Source organism: Cupressus sempervirens, chromosome 4, assembly GCF_028749045.1.
Source record: "Cupressus sempervirens isolate cs-2001-9-10 chromosome 4, ASM2874904v1, whole genome shotgun sequence".
In the NCBI taxonomy this organism is placed as follows: Eukaryota; Viridiplantae; Streptophyta; class Pinopsida; order Cupressales; family Cupressaceae; genus Cupressus; species Cupressus sempervirens.
The window spans coordinates 493,626,931-493,641,485 of record NC_143121.1 but is presented as its reverse complement, the minus strand read 5'-3'; positions in this window follow the sequence as shown (position 1 = coordinate 493,641,485).

Below are 14,555 nucleotides of genomic sequence, written 5' to 3'. Positions count from 1 at the left end.
TGTTCAAATGGTCATTAGTGGATTTCTTTCCATCTCCATTGAACTTAGGAAGAATGTCCCGAGCTCCTTTAGGCAATTGGTTAGGATTAGGTCCAAGCGCCAAAGGTCCCACTTGAGCACCCTAAGGATTTACAGCCATGGCAAGAAATAGAAAATTGATAGGTTGGATGTTAAAATGTGTGGAGATGAGTGTTCTAGGCAAGATTAGAGCCTGTAGGGCACCTAGTTTAGATTTCTTAGGAGAAGCAGGACTACTTTAACATTTAGCTATCCCCTTCCTCTTATGATTATGATCTAGGGAAAATTTTAGTGACTTTACAAACTCATAAGATTCATCTATGGAGCCTTTGCTTTTATCACCCTAAGTGTACTTTCCTCTAGCCAAGCCTGGTGAAGGAAACTATTTCTCACTAGAGTTATTGAGCGGGATTCAGATTTGGAGCTTGTTGAGCCAGTCTTTCTACAACTGCTTCTTCTTGAGCAACAGGTACCCCTCTAATTAGTTTGGCCCTTTCTTCTTCACCCTCAAGAACTTGACTAACCTACAAGTATTGTTCGTTGCTAGTCCTGTTATTCCAAGCTAGGGTATCTAGGTCAGAAATAATATCTTCTTAAGTATTATTAAACCCTAGGCCAGGTTGAAGAACTGCAAAAATGTCTTCATGAGCCAAGACCATTATATGTATGAATATGATAGTGTCTCCAGTGAAGTCGCCAAAAATTGTTAGTGAATAGATTTTCCTTCCAAGTTATTTATGTTTACATTAATAGGAAAAATAGTTTTCACCACAAATGAGTATTGAAAATTTACAAAGACTCTATATGTTTTAAAGCATGGCTCCCTCTATAATAATTTATCAATATACTCTTATTGTAAATGAATTATATCATTTTTTCTTTTAACCTAAAAGAACTTAAGGAAAGAAAAACAATTCTCTCATAACCAAAAAAGAATCTTGTAGATTCAATAGTTGATAGTTGATACATGTCACACGACACATATTAAAAGATTCCATATTTATTATCAAGATCACCAAACTGAATAAAAGAAAATTGTAACTCCAACATAGTTAATGAAACAACATTAATGCAAGAATGAATTCCATACAAAACTACTATCAAGCAAGATAATCACATGATTACCAAAGAGATGCCTAGGAAATAACCATATGATTAATTCTATTACCATCAACTTGTTGTCTCCAAACAAAAGGAAATAATACCTAACTTAATTAAAATAACAAAATATCTAATTCTAGAGAGATGACCCTTCAGGTCAATTTTTAAAAAGTATATATAGCCATGCAGGGCTTTTCAAATTAGTTTCAAAACTAACTCCCAAGGAGTTACTAACTATTTAAACATAACTGAGTTTTTAAAGAAAAAACTAAAGAAAACAAGAGATAAAGGCACATGGCCCCTCAATCATCTCCTAAGTTGTAGCTGTGTCACGGTCATAGTCATGTAGATCCTCGGAGTTAGAGAAGCCACCACCATTTTCTTTCCAAGCCTTATGTGCTACAAGGAAACTGATTAGTTACTATTGTTGCAGGATGCCAAGCTACTCCAGTCAAAGCTTCAACATCTTCATGATCCTACAAATATGATCATGGAATCTTCTCTAGCAATTATGGTTAAGTCTTTAACAAAGACCTCACTCATTTCTTTCAACAATTTCACCTTGGAGAAAAAGGTCATTTCCACTTCTTTTGGGAGTTTCTCACTTTGATCCTCATTATCCATGATTTTAACATCAATGCACTTAATGTAAATTGCTAGGTCCAGAGCATTCCTCCAATCCTTGTTCAATCACAATATTCCTCTATTCTAGGTTAGCTCTGGCGATGAACAAAAATCAACATTGAATTTAGCCTCTAAATTTTCAGTCAAGAATATGTCTATTATGTATTCTTGAACCTCTCAAATTTCAATAACATATTCACCCTACTTAATTTTCTTAGCTTCCCAAGCATTCATTTCTAATTCTAGAGCAGACATCAATTTGTCAACTCTTGCATTAGTATTAGTAAAGTGGGAGAAATAACTAGTTGCATGGGCATGAAGTGCGTCCAACCACTCACCATAGGCTTGAGAAATAGAACAATCTCTCTTGACCTATTCAATAAAAATTTTATTAAGGGGAGAAGCAATAGCAATGACATAAATAGTAGTAGGCAGATCTTCTAAATTTGGGTTTTGAATTTCATGAATATATTCTACCATCATTTGCAAAGACAATTTCAATTCTTGTTTATCCCTTTGATCTTTCCATATGTGGTGAGAAATCCTTGAGTTTCTAGTAGTCCATATTTTCATATCTACCACCCTAGAAGTAGGACCAAGGATTATTTTATCTCCTGTATAATCTTGGTGAAGCACATCATCTATACCTTTCTCAGCCATTGGTTTCATCACTTCAACTATCCACTGTCATGTATTCTCGTCAATATTTAGCACAATCTCAATCTTTGCTTTCTTAGCTTTGGGAGTAATTCCAAGACATTTTCTTACCATATTACCTACCAAAAGAGTTGCTAGAACTATACTCTTTTTCTTGCTCATCAACTAATTGTACCAATTAGGAATGGAGGGGTTTGTAGAACATGGGATGAACTAAGCACCATTGAACTTAAAGTATTGGCTCACTCTATTACTTTTTGATTCAGTTGTTCCATTTCACCACCTAGTATTTCAACTGAAGGTCCATCTCTTAAATCAAGCTTGATTGTAACTAATCTATCACAAGTTTCTTTCAAACTACTTGACTATTCCTACTTCTTTCTAGTACGAGAGTGAGTCCACTTGACAGAAGGAGGAAGTTGAATTGAACCTTGAACAAGGAGTTCAGGTTCAACTCTTAACTTTATTTTTCCTACAGTGGGATAGAGAACAACTTCATTAGTATTAAGAACAACTATGGGCGAGAACTGGGGCTAGCATGGACTTGTTGAACACTACTAGGCACTTATTTTGACTATCTTTTGATTAAGAGCTATTTTTTTGTTGTAGTTAGGACACGTAGGGTTCTTGTGTGCAAGTCATCTTCGTTTGGAATGGCCAAGTTGATTTCCAGTAATGGGTAAGCCTCCACTTGTTCAATATAAGCGAGGTTAATAGTTTCTTCATTTTCTTCTTCGACTACTCCAGAGGTATCTAGTGAGAGACCAAAATCTTTGATTTGAGCAAGTGACAATCTAGACCATAACCTTCTTCTAACCTCAAAATCATCCTAATAGTCAAACCAAAAATATTCTAGATGGGGAACATGAAAAATAGATGAACCTAGCTCAAAATATCTTAGGGAAAATTCTTGGATGTCAAAGTTAGGTCTAGTAGAATTGGTTAATAGGTTCATAGATTTAATTTCAAAGCTTCAAAGCATAATGGATTAGCTTGCATTTGTAATGCCTGAGTTCAATAGGGAATGTGTAGCCAGAGCCTTTCTGAGTTTTACAGCTCTTTTTTACCTCAGTCAATTATCTACATATTTCAATTAACACAAAATGATCCAGGCAATGTCTAGGCACTCTTAAGGGCTTTCCTTCATATCCTCTAACTCTTAGGTAGGTGAACTTTGGGAATTGAGTAAAGAAACTATCATAAATGTCAATCAATTAAGCAACTTCCTCTTTGATCCTTGTGTTCTCTTTTCCTTAAAGCTTGAACAACATTTTGGCCAAGAAGGTATCTTGAACTATTTTGAAACCTATTGGGTTCTTAATCTTTTGCAAGAGGAGATAGTATTCATAAATTGGCATGCTTTCATTCTAATCAAAGTGTGGTAAACCCTTTCATTCTCTACCACAAGCAAAAATATAAAATAAATAGGAAGACATAAAAACCAAAAATTCTAGAAACTTGAGAAAGTTATTCTTGAAGCCTAGTTGCTATGATATTCGCCCTGTCGATAAATCTATCTTCTCCCAAGATTATTTGAATGAAAAAGTACATCTAATTCTCCTAATGAAAGACATGTGAGTTCTCTTTCACTCTATTCAGTAGTGTAATGACATATTTAATCTCAAAAATCATACGCTCTCTGGTTAATGGATGCGAAAGGCAGGAACCTCCTCTCTTAGATTTGAAAAGCCAACCTTTAGCAATTGTATTATTAAATTCAATGACATCTATAGAGAATTGTTTGTAGGAATAGTTGATAATCCAATCCTCATAGACCTCATGTAGAGGAATCCTCAACATAATAATTACATCAATTCGGTTGGCAAATACAAGGACCTTGCCATTAAAGGCACAGATACATGTTTTGGCCATGTCATACCTATCTCTGCATGCTAGGACCAACTCAGGGCAAGGAAAAGCTTCAGGGAAATCATATTCTTGTAACAACCTACTCTCTAAGACCTTTTGGGATATAGAATCAGGCTTTGGAAATATGGATAATAACTTACCCATGTCTTCTTTGCAAGGAATGTGTCCTTGATATCAAGCAAGACACTACTTATAATAGACTCTTTAACCTTATTAGGTAAATTAGGATGAAATGCAACCTTGGCAAGAAAGGTTAACCAAAACAAAACAAGCTAGAAAGAAGTCACAACCCTTAAAATAATGCAGGAAAAGAAATAACACCTAATAATGAAGGGCAAGAAACTCATCGTGTCGGGTGCATGTAAGCTTTGCTGAAAGAAATGCGTAAGCTACCTTCGTGTATCTCCATACAAGACTAGAAAAATATTTACTTAAAGAAGCAATGGAAAAAGGAATGAAAGTGAGGTATCTCCTTTTAAAACATAAGACCTAGATCAAAAGCATGAGAATGGCTAACAAGACTAGTGATGGGATGGGTACTTTTTATCATTAATATCTCATTTGGACTTTGCACATATCGAAACACGTCTTGCCATCATTACCATTAACTCCCAATTAATAGATATTTTTCCCATAGATCTCAAAAAAGAAGAGTTACTTTTCATTTTTCCACTCGCTTGGACACATGTCACTAATAATATAAGCATTTTTAACCAATCAAACATGAACAATTGAACTATAAGAATAGTTCAAGGTTCAAGTTCAAAAGTTAAGAAATGTTGGAAACTATGCTCTTTAGGCAACACAATTTATAAACATGGGTGAACCTATGAACTCTGAACAAGTTCATCATTCAATTTCAACAACAAGAAAAAGTATCTATGAGAACATATGAATCTCCAACTTGAACTGACGCGATAGAGGAAGACTCATGAACTTATGAACATTGAACCTTGAACAAAGTGTTCAATGTTCATGTTCAAGGTTTTGTTTGACTAAAAACATTAAATCAAAGAGTGTTGAACTATCAAGTGTTTAAACTAAATATTTCAATCAGAGACCTTTTCCTGAGAAACAACCTTTAAACTTTGATGATCATGAAAATACAAAGGTGAACCATACATGGGTAATAGATAGTAAGTCACATCACCACAGTGACTCTGTGGGATGAACCTTGTGTATCTAAAAAGGAAGGGCTTTTTGTTCTCTCGTGGTTGCCCCCATGGTTAGATCACTATAATATGCTCCCAAGCCCATATCTGGGCCAACTTTTGTACCACATGTCCAAGTTTTCCCATCTTGGTAGGCTATCTCATGGAGCTCATGATACATGTTGGCTAGGATAACCGATCCCCATGCCATCCTCTGAGACTACAAAATTAAATCTACCACCAATCTACCCTAGCCTAGAGGGAAGCCCTTATGGCCCCTATCAGTGACAAGCACTTGGGAAACCAAGGAGAAAAGAAGACAAGGTAATAGATGCTCATTTCCATACTCATCTATGAGCCTCTCCTAGCTTAAGAGGCGATCAAGATAATGACATCTTGAAATATATATTGCACTGCTAATCTCCCCTCTATTAGGGTCTAATCATAATAAACCTATGACATGCAAAAACTCACATCTATACATCTCATATGAATATCAAAAACTTGAAAAGAAAAAATATATATCATTAAAACACAACAATCATACTCATAGGATCACCATAGCATGGTACACGAAGGATGAGATATACATCCTCAAAATTAATGGTCACCTCTCTAGTTGACAAATGGAAGGTGTTGTGCTCATTGTGGCACCGCTTAGCTAAAGCACTCAACAAATTATGGTTCGCCCGTATATGGGGCATGCATTTCACCCATCTCAATCCCATGTTTGATATGGTGATCATCTCATCATCATCTAGATGTTGAAGGACACACAACCCCACCACTTTGGGGGCTCTGATATTGTTAGTGTAAATAATTATTATATACACTTTACTTAAGTTTACTTAGGATAAATGCATTATTTTATTATTTATTAGGTTAGACACCTAAGAGTTTGCATACTCATATGAGTTATCATGTGGAAAACACAAGAGGAAGCAACTCTATTTTAGCACATGGTGTCTACAACACTAGAGTTTGCATAATCAACTAAGTTGTCATGTTGACAACACAATTGTTCACACTCTTAATTAAGCACATGGTGTGTCTACAACATATTTTTACAAGACACACCTTTGTAGGCTTATCCTCTAATCATCGCACTAACTCCTATGCTCAATGGAGGATAATCCACTCTTAGTGGGCATGTGCTTAGTTGTGAGGCTCATCATATTGCTAACTCCTAGTCATTCTAAAGGCCTTTATATATAGGCACTTCTAGTGTACTTGTACATCAACATCAATTGAATTTCATATTGTTATTCTGACCATACTCTATTAGTCTATTTTGTGCTAGTTGTTGAGCTTCTTGGTCTTGGGTGATTTTTCCCTAAGGCAAATTCTTATAGATAGGAAGGGTAGGAAAAACAATCTACAAAACTGAGTCAAAAACATCACTATCTACAATAGAAATATCATGAATCATGCAAAACGACAAAAAATATTTCTCAAACATGCAAGAACAACTTAAAAATAGAACGTGTGATACTTTTTATTATAACCAGGCGATACAATTTGTTGAACAAATGTCGTACGATACTTTCTATACTACCTGGGTGATACTTTTTTGTCAAGCAATATTTCACACCATGTCATATAAGATTTGGGTATAGTTTATATGATATACCTTCCTAAAGGCATGTGATACTTTGTGTTTGATAGAAGTATCATGCGATACTTCATAAAGTATACATGTGATACTTTTAAAGTATCGCGCAATATTTTTCAAAAACCCTAAAAATGGAATAAAACATGTTAAATTCTCCCAAAAGTGGAAAAAAATTGATGACTCGTGAGGGCATCATACTCAGGTGGTCAGTTGTGCAACCAATTGTGCTCAGAAAATTCATGTGCATTGGAATGCCTGCTAAAGCCATAATCTCCAAATCACTCAAAATCTCTCCAAAACCACAAAAGACAAATGAATTGAAAATGACCCTTGGACCCCTTATATAGTCCTTTGATCTCATTTTGACTCATTTTTCAAACTCCTCAAAATTTTGCGAAATTGCACCCTTAGCTAATTTTAACATCCTAGATCCATTTTTGGGATTGAAATCAGAATCCGAGTTCATCTTGATAGTCAAAATTGTATTTCAAAATTCTACCTTGTTCTATGCACTTAGTTGATCTTTTGAGGTCTAATCTTTGATTTTTTTGCTAGGCATCTCCATGTCTTCACCACTTCTACACTTAATATCTACTTCAACTCACATCTTTCTACTTGATTTGACCCAATTTGCATATTACATCCTTCTTGGTCAACTCTAGTCAAACTAGGGCATTCTATAACTCTGTTATAGTCACTCTTTGGTTCTAATCTCATATCTATCATCATGGACTTTTCTTTATCTTGATTTTCTCATATCTAGCTCATTTTTGCATTTCGTTTATCTCATTTCAATTTCAATCTCGAGGGGGCTATTGTACTCTATCATTGCTTGCTACAACTATCTATTTCTCAGGAGCATATGTTTGACCTTTTTATTAGTGTTAGTACTCTTCTTGAGTTCTGATATCATCTCTTTCCTAGTATTCAGAACTATTACTATCAAGTTGTAGATTCAGGACTTGCTATCTCTTTCTACATTTTATTCTTCATAATTATATCTCTATCTATTGTTGCCTACTTGGCTTTCATATTCTTTGATGTAATGTGTTCCCATATTGATCACACATTAGTCAAAGAGGGGCAAATGTAATCACCTAAAAATGGTCATCTACACTATTAGCCCCCTTCTCAGCATTTTAGCTTAATTAATTAATTATTTTCCCCAAACCAAATTTCTAAAAATCAATTTATTTGATTATAATCTATAGTTTGACTATATTATCCTAAGTCCATATTTGTTTAAAAGAACATGTCCCTTTTTAATTAAATAAAAGATTCCATTCTTCTAACCCACTCAATATGCACACATAAAGTCCTTTTTCTATTTACAAATTAAAAGAAAAGGCTTTTCTCTCACATGAAAAGTCAACTCTTTTTCATTGATTGACTTGCTCTTACATATGTATCATGCTAAAAGTTAACCCCCACCCTTGATCATACACTTCTTGATCTTGATCTCAACCATTCATATACCTTTAAAAGAGATATTTATCTCCTTTTCAAAAGATCTACTTCTTGAGTATTGCTATGTTTTAGGTTTCTTGATCAATTCTTGGAGCTTTATGGAAAACTTCTCATTTTCTTGTCTAATTCTCTCATCACCATTGCATATTAACTTAGATTCATATAGTGTTGCTTTTCCTTTTGCAATAGTTTACATCACATAGTTTAACTAGTTTGTCTTAGTAACACTCTCATTTGGATTTATCTAGTTGCATTGTGCATATCATTCTAGCTTAGTTCATTCTTGCATTCTTGCTCTTGTCTCAAGAACCTCCCATTACATGGCTTACTAGAAAGAGTTGTGTCTCTAAGGCTCAGCTAAGAGTTGTTTATATGTCCAAAAAAACTCCTTTGCACTTTGTGGATAGGGAGCTCTAAGCCGACATTCAAGCATTCCAATTCATGGAATAATTTGGATGGAAGAGTTTAGAGTGGTGCACATTTCTAGTGTACAATTTGTATTTGAGAAATAATGATAGAGGATTATTGATTATTGAGGTATTTTTGAATGACATTGTTTTTTAAGGAAATGATGAAGCTAGTAAAGTATTTTTAGAAGAGATGAAGAAGAATTTTGAGATGAGTATGATTGGTGAGATGAAATACTTCTTGGGGTTGCAGATTGTATAGAACAAAGATGGCATTTCCATATCACAAACTAAGTATCTTAAAGAGTTATTGAAGAATTTTGAATTGGAAAATTGTAAACCTATTGGAACACGTTTAGTAATTGGATACAAATTATCTAGCAAAGATGAATCCCCTAATGTTGAGCAAAAAAAAAATAGATCTATGATTGGTGGATTGCAATATTTGACACATACTAGACCTGATATAGCTAGTGAAGTTGGAATTGTAGCAAGAATTTAGGCAGATCCTAAAGAGACACATTATGCAACACTAGTAAAAAGAATTTTTAGATATTTGAAAGGTGCACCTAATTATGCATCATGGTATGACATATCACATGATTTCACTTTATGTGTGTACATCGATGTTGATTGGGTAGGAAGCATAGATGATAGAAAGAGCACTAGTGGTGGAGCATTTTTCTTTGGAGGAAGATTGGTTTTGTGGTTAAGTAAGAAATTGGATTGTATTGCATAGTGTACGACATAAGAAGAGTATATAGCAGTAGCAAATAGCTGTAATAAGATTATTTGGATGAAGCAAATGTTGAAAGATATTGAAATTTAGTTTATAGAGCCTATTATCATACATTGTGATAACATAAGTATAATGAGTATGTCAAAGAATCGAATGTTACATTAAAAAACAAAGCATATATCTATTAAGCATCACTTTCTAAGAGAAAAAGTGGCAAATAAAGATATCACATGGGAGTATGTTAGCACAAAGGAGGAGATAGAAAACATATTTACACCTTTAGTGAAGGACACATTTGAGTACTTGATATGTATGCTTGGGGCTATGCCCTAGCCTACTTTTGAGTAGTTGATACAAAAATTACATCAGTCCAATTATAATAGAGTATTATTTCTTCATTTGGACAGGATTCTTGATACTTCTCCTTTGGGGTAGTACATGTGTTTGATTGAGTTGAGTCATGATGAACTCTTGTACTAATATTTAATAGTGTCTTTAGACACTTGTTGTATATCATACTTAGAGAATTGACATAATGATACCTTTGTCATTGATGCCAATGGGGGAGAGAGTAGTGTCATGAAAAAAAACTTTTGGGAAGAGACTAACACTTATGGAAGATTACCCTTTGGGGGAGAGATGAGTACACCATACCTAATATATTCCATGAGGGAGAGATGTTCTTGAAAGAGAGATTCATGTTGATTAATGAAGAGGATTTGAAAAGATGTTGATGCATGGGGGAGATTAACACCATCCTTGTGCATATTGGTTGTTGAATGATGACATTCATGGACAACATAAATGGGGGAGAAAATGTAGCAAAGACACATTTGGTTTTCAAGGAGCTTAGATTTTTTTTATCTATGTTACCATCAATGCCAAAGAGGGAGTATCTTAGAAGTATGAGAGACATGTTTTAGTGGTTGTTTGTTTCATTCATGACAGATTTTTTTGTTGATGTCAACATACTAGCTATTTTGTGAAAATTGGCAGAGCAGTAGATAAACTTTGGCTTCACACAGTTTGAGGATTGGAGATCAGCTTATGTACACATGGGATTATTCTAGAGTATGTCTAGATGTTACATTAAAGAGAGGATACAAAAATATGAAGACTGGATAGAGTTATGAAGGATTTGGTGAAGGAAAATTTCAGACAACTTTTCTCAAAAACATGTACTAATATTTGGATTTTATCTCCTAACATAGATGGAATCTAGTTGAGCAAGATCAAATAGAGGTTAAAGACATGTGGTCAGCAAGTGGAAAGGTATTAAGACTGTGAGCCAATAGGTTACTTGTAATTATGAAAAAGATGTAATGTTGTAATATAACATGTAATGTAATATCATAAGTTGGTCCTATATTATTATTGTAAATCAGGAAAGCCTCAAGGATGACTCAATATTTTTTTTTAGGACTTGGTATAAAGAAAATATTACTTCCTTGGGGATATATATCTAGCACAAATAATATGATATTGTGTATTGTGTGACCTTACATGCAACTATCTATTGGATCAGAGAAAATATTGGTGTAGTTGAGGCATAATAAGCTTACAATGAACTATATTTAGCAAGAGAAGTTAATGTTGTATAGTTGTTGATGTACACTTGTATTATTTAGTGAGGATAGTAATGAATCTATTTGGAAAATGGGTCCTACTTTCTTCCTTTCAACTCCTACCATGGTTGGCACAACTCCTAATAGGGTTGGAATCTCGTAAGAGGAATTAAAAGTCTCATAACAAAAACCCATATGTACTGATTGTATTTCATTTACTCATAATAGGGTCCATCATTTCACAAGGAACATTTATATTAGTACATCATCTTGTGGGCATCATTCCCACTAGGGTTTTTCCTTTGATCAAGGGTTTCCCTAGTTAACAAATCTAGTGTTATTGTATATGGTATTCTTTCTATGGTTATTGCATCTATCATTTACTTGTTTTCTAATAAATAAGGATATTGAGAGTTGTCTTCATTACATAACATACTCATTTACCTCCTCCTCTTAATTATCTTGGTGGACTTTGCTTTCTAACAAAAAACCCTGAGACAATACCTTGTTCAAACCAGTTAATTCAAAATTTGAATTTGAACTGCTAAGTGGTCATTGAGCAACCTGTGACACCTATGACATAGGCTCTAGACTGTTGGTGCAGTCCATCTACTCTAGGTCTCATCTGAATTTAATTTCCTTCTTTGTGCTACACGTTCTTGTCAGAATACCAACCAATTTTGAATTCATGTCTTACTGTGGTAGCTTTTCCCTTGTCTTATTTGCCTACAAGAACTGATGAAGGTGTCCAACACATGATATGATGTGTTTCTCTTAAACCATTAGTTAATCAATCACAACATACTCATAATAACTCTACTACATTATGCCAATGTAATCAACAATATCCCCCTTTGGTATTGATGGCAAAACATATTATACCTTTACTTTATTGGAGTGCCAGTAGAATCTTTACTATTCAATGGACTTATCCATTTGCCAGTTCCTTTCTACATCTTTTTTTTATACTCCCCATATGATATACCTTTGACTTGATTTCTTCTACAAGATTTTATTATACCTTTCTTTGTTGTTGGTTGTTCTCTACTAGATTTCTCCATGTTATGCTCCATGTAATTGTATTGTTTGTTCACTACTCATCTCCCCCTTTGCTGATTACTTTTGTTTATCTCCCTCTTTTGGTTTTTGTTGATTAACCTATCATTTATCTCCCCCTTTTTGTGATCAATGACAAAGGGTATTGTACCTCTATAGTTTCCAATCATGTCTTCCATGTATGTGGTAGTTTGCAGAGTACCAGAGTTAGACTAGTGAGCACTGGTAGGTGAGTTTTTTCATTTCTTCAATGGTGTCTCTGAGGCTTGCCGATAAAAAATTGTCTACATCTTGAATATTTCATTGGATGTTTCCTATGGTGGAGAATAGGAAGCATTATAGCTCAAAGAGTGTGTAGTTCATCTTGTGTTGTTCTGTAGCAACCTATTTTATTAGTGCAAGATTTTCTTGAATTTGACTAGTGTACACACTAGGTAAACATATTGACACATTAAACGATATTTGAGTGACTTGTCCCTTGTGTGAACATTTCGTAGTATCATTTAGATCAATTAGAAAGTTTTATGAATCTGATATTTTGCGGAGGATTGAAGAGATATCCTTCAATAGCTTGATTGTGGTGTTTCTTACTTCTATGAGTTTTTGTGAATGATGCTCAATGAGTTTCTTGTGATTTTATTTTTCCTTCTATGTGATGAGAGGACTAGTTGTGTCACTTATGTTTGGATGTTGGGGCATGTTCCCTAGCTGATCAATAAGAGGGGTATTAGGGTCATATTACACATTACCAAGTACTCTTGTGATTAGCATTCTTTCTCTAATCAAGGTATGTGCATGCCTCTATCTTAGACTCACTTTTTTTAGTATTGTGAGTTTCTTCAACAAGTGATTATGATGATCAAGTTCCTCATTACTCAAGTTCTTTACTCTCCCAACATATTTTTCTAGTTTAATTTGAATTGTCTCAAAATCCTCTACATCCTGACAATGCTTCTCGTATAGTTCTCCTTCATCTTCAAAGATTGAAGATGATGATGATGAGGATGGTATTTTTATATTCCTTATTCTTTTCCCTTGGGATTTTTCTAATTCAATGCTTCTTAGTTGCAGCTTCCTTTTTGTAGATGTGAGATTTATGGGGCTTTTGGACTTCTCTGATGATGAATGTGTGACTAGTTGGTCATCTTCTTTTTGTACATCCTTTTGTTCTTATATATGTTTCTCAGTAGTGTCCTCTCTTGGGCTTCTTTTGTATGTGTAGCTTTCTTTTGTGACCTTTGTTGATGAGACTTCCTCCATACGTGGAGTCACAAGTGGCTTACTTGGTTGAGTGATACCTTCTTACCTTCTTTCTTCATGTTGAGTGGTGCATGATTTTTCTTCTTCTTTTTTGTCAGTTCCATTGTAGCTCTCTTGGGATCATCAGTCAAGCTTAGTGTTGCTAGAATTGTTAAGGTTTTACCAGTCCTTATGTTATTTCATGCTCTATAACTATTGTACCTCTAGCTATTACATATTTTACTTCTTTTAGGGAGGTTAGAGGGTTGAATTTAATATGTTTTTCATCTATTTCTCCAACATACCCCTCAAATTCTACTATTTTGTTAGTTCCAAAAGATGTGATTGTCTTTTTCTTGCCCTTATCCTTTGGATCTAGTCATGCTAGGGATTTTGCTTGTTCTATTAGCCTTTTTACACACACTACCTCTTCTTGGTCCATTATCCATTTATATCTTTTGATTCCCTTGTCAAACATTTCTCTTCCCCTTCCTATTGTGACTAATGCACCATTAGCTTGAGTTAGGAACTCATAGATATAAGTTGTTATGTAGATCTATTTGTTTGAGGGTGCAAATTCTGGTCTGAATTTTATTAGTACATCATCAAGAATCTCTTTTAGTTGTGTAATGCCAAATTTCCATTTCTTGATTATGTCAGCACCTTATTTACCTTGTCTAGTGTTCTACTATAAGTCCCCATGTTTAGTACTACTACACTTATTACATTATTCTAGTCTTTTTCACTCATAAGTGCATATCTACACCTTATTGTATTGTAGTTTCCATTGTGAACAATATCATTGAGTATGTCATCAATGGAGAGTGGAGGAGTGTGATTGTTACCTCTTCTTTTAGGTTTCACCATTCTTAATGATGATTCACCTTGGGATAAATTCGGTCTTTTCTCTAGTGGTTTTGGTTTCTCCTTGACCACTTCTTTAGTTTTCTTCTCTTTGTCCTCATCTTCCTCACTTGAATCTCATTCTAATGAGGTTTTTTCTTTTCCTTAATCAATATTTCCTTCTTCGCATTTATTCCTTTTAGGGCT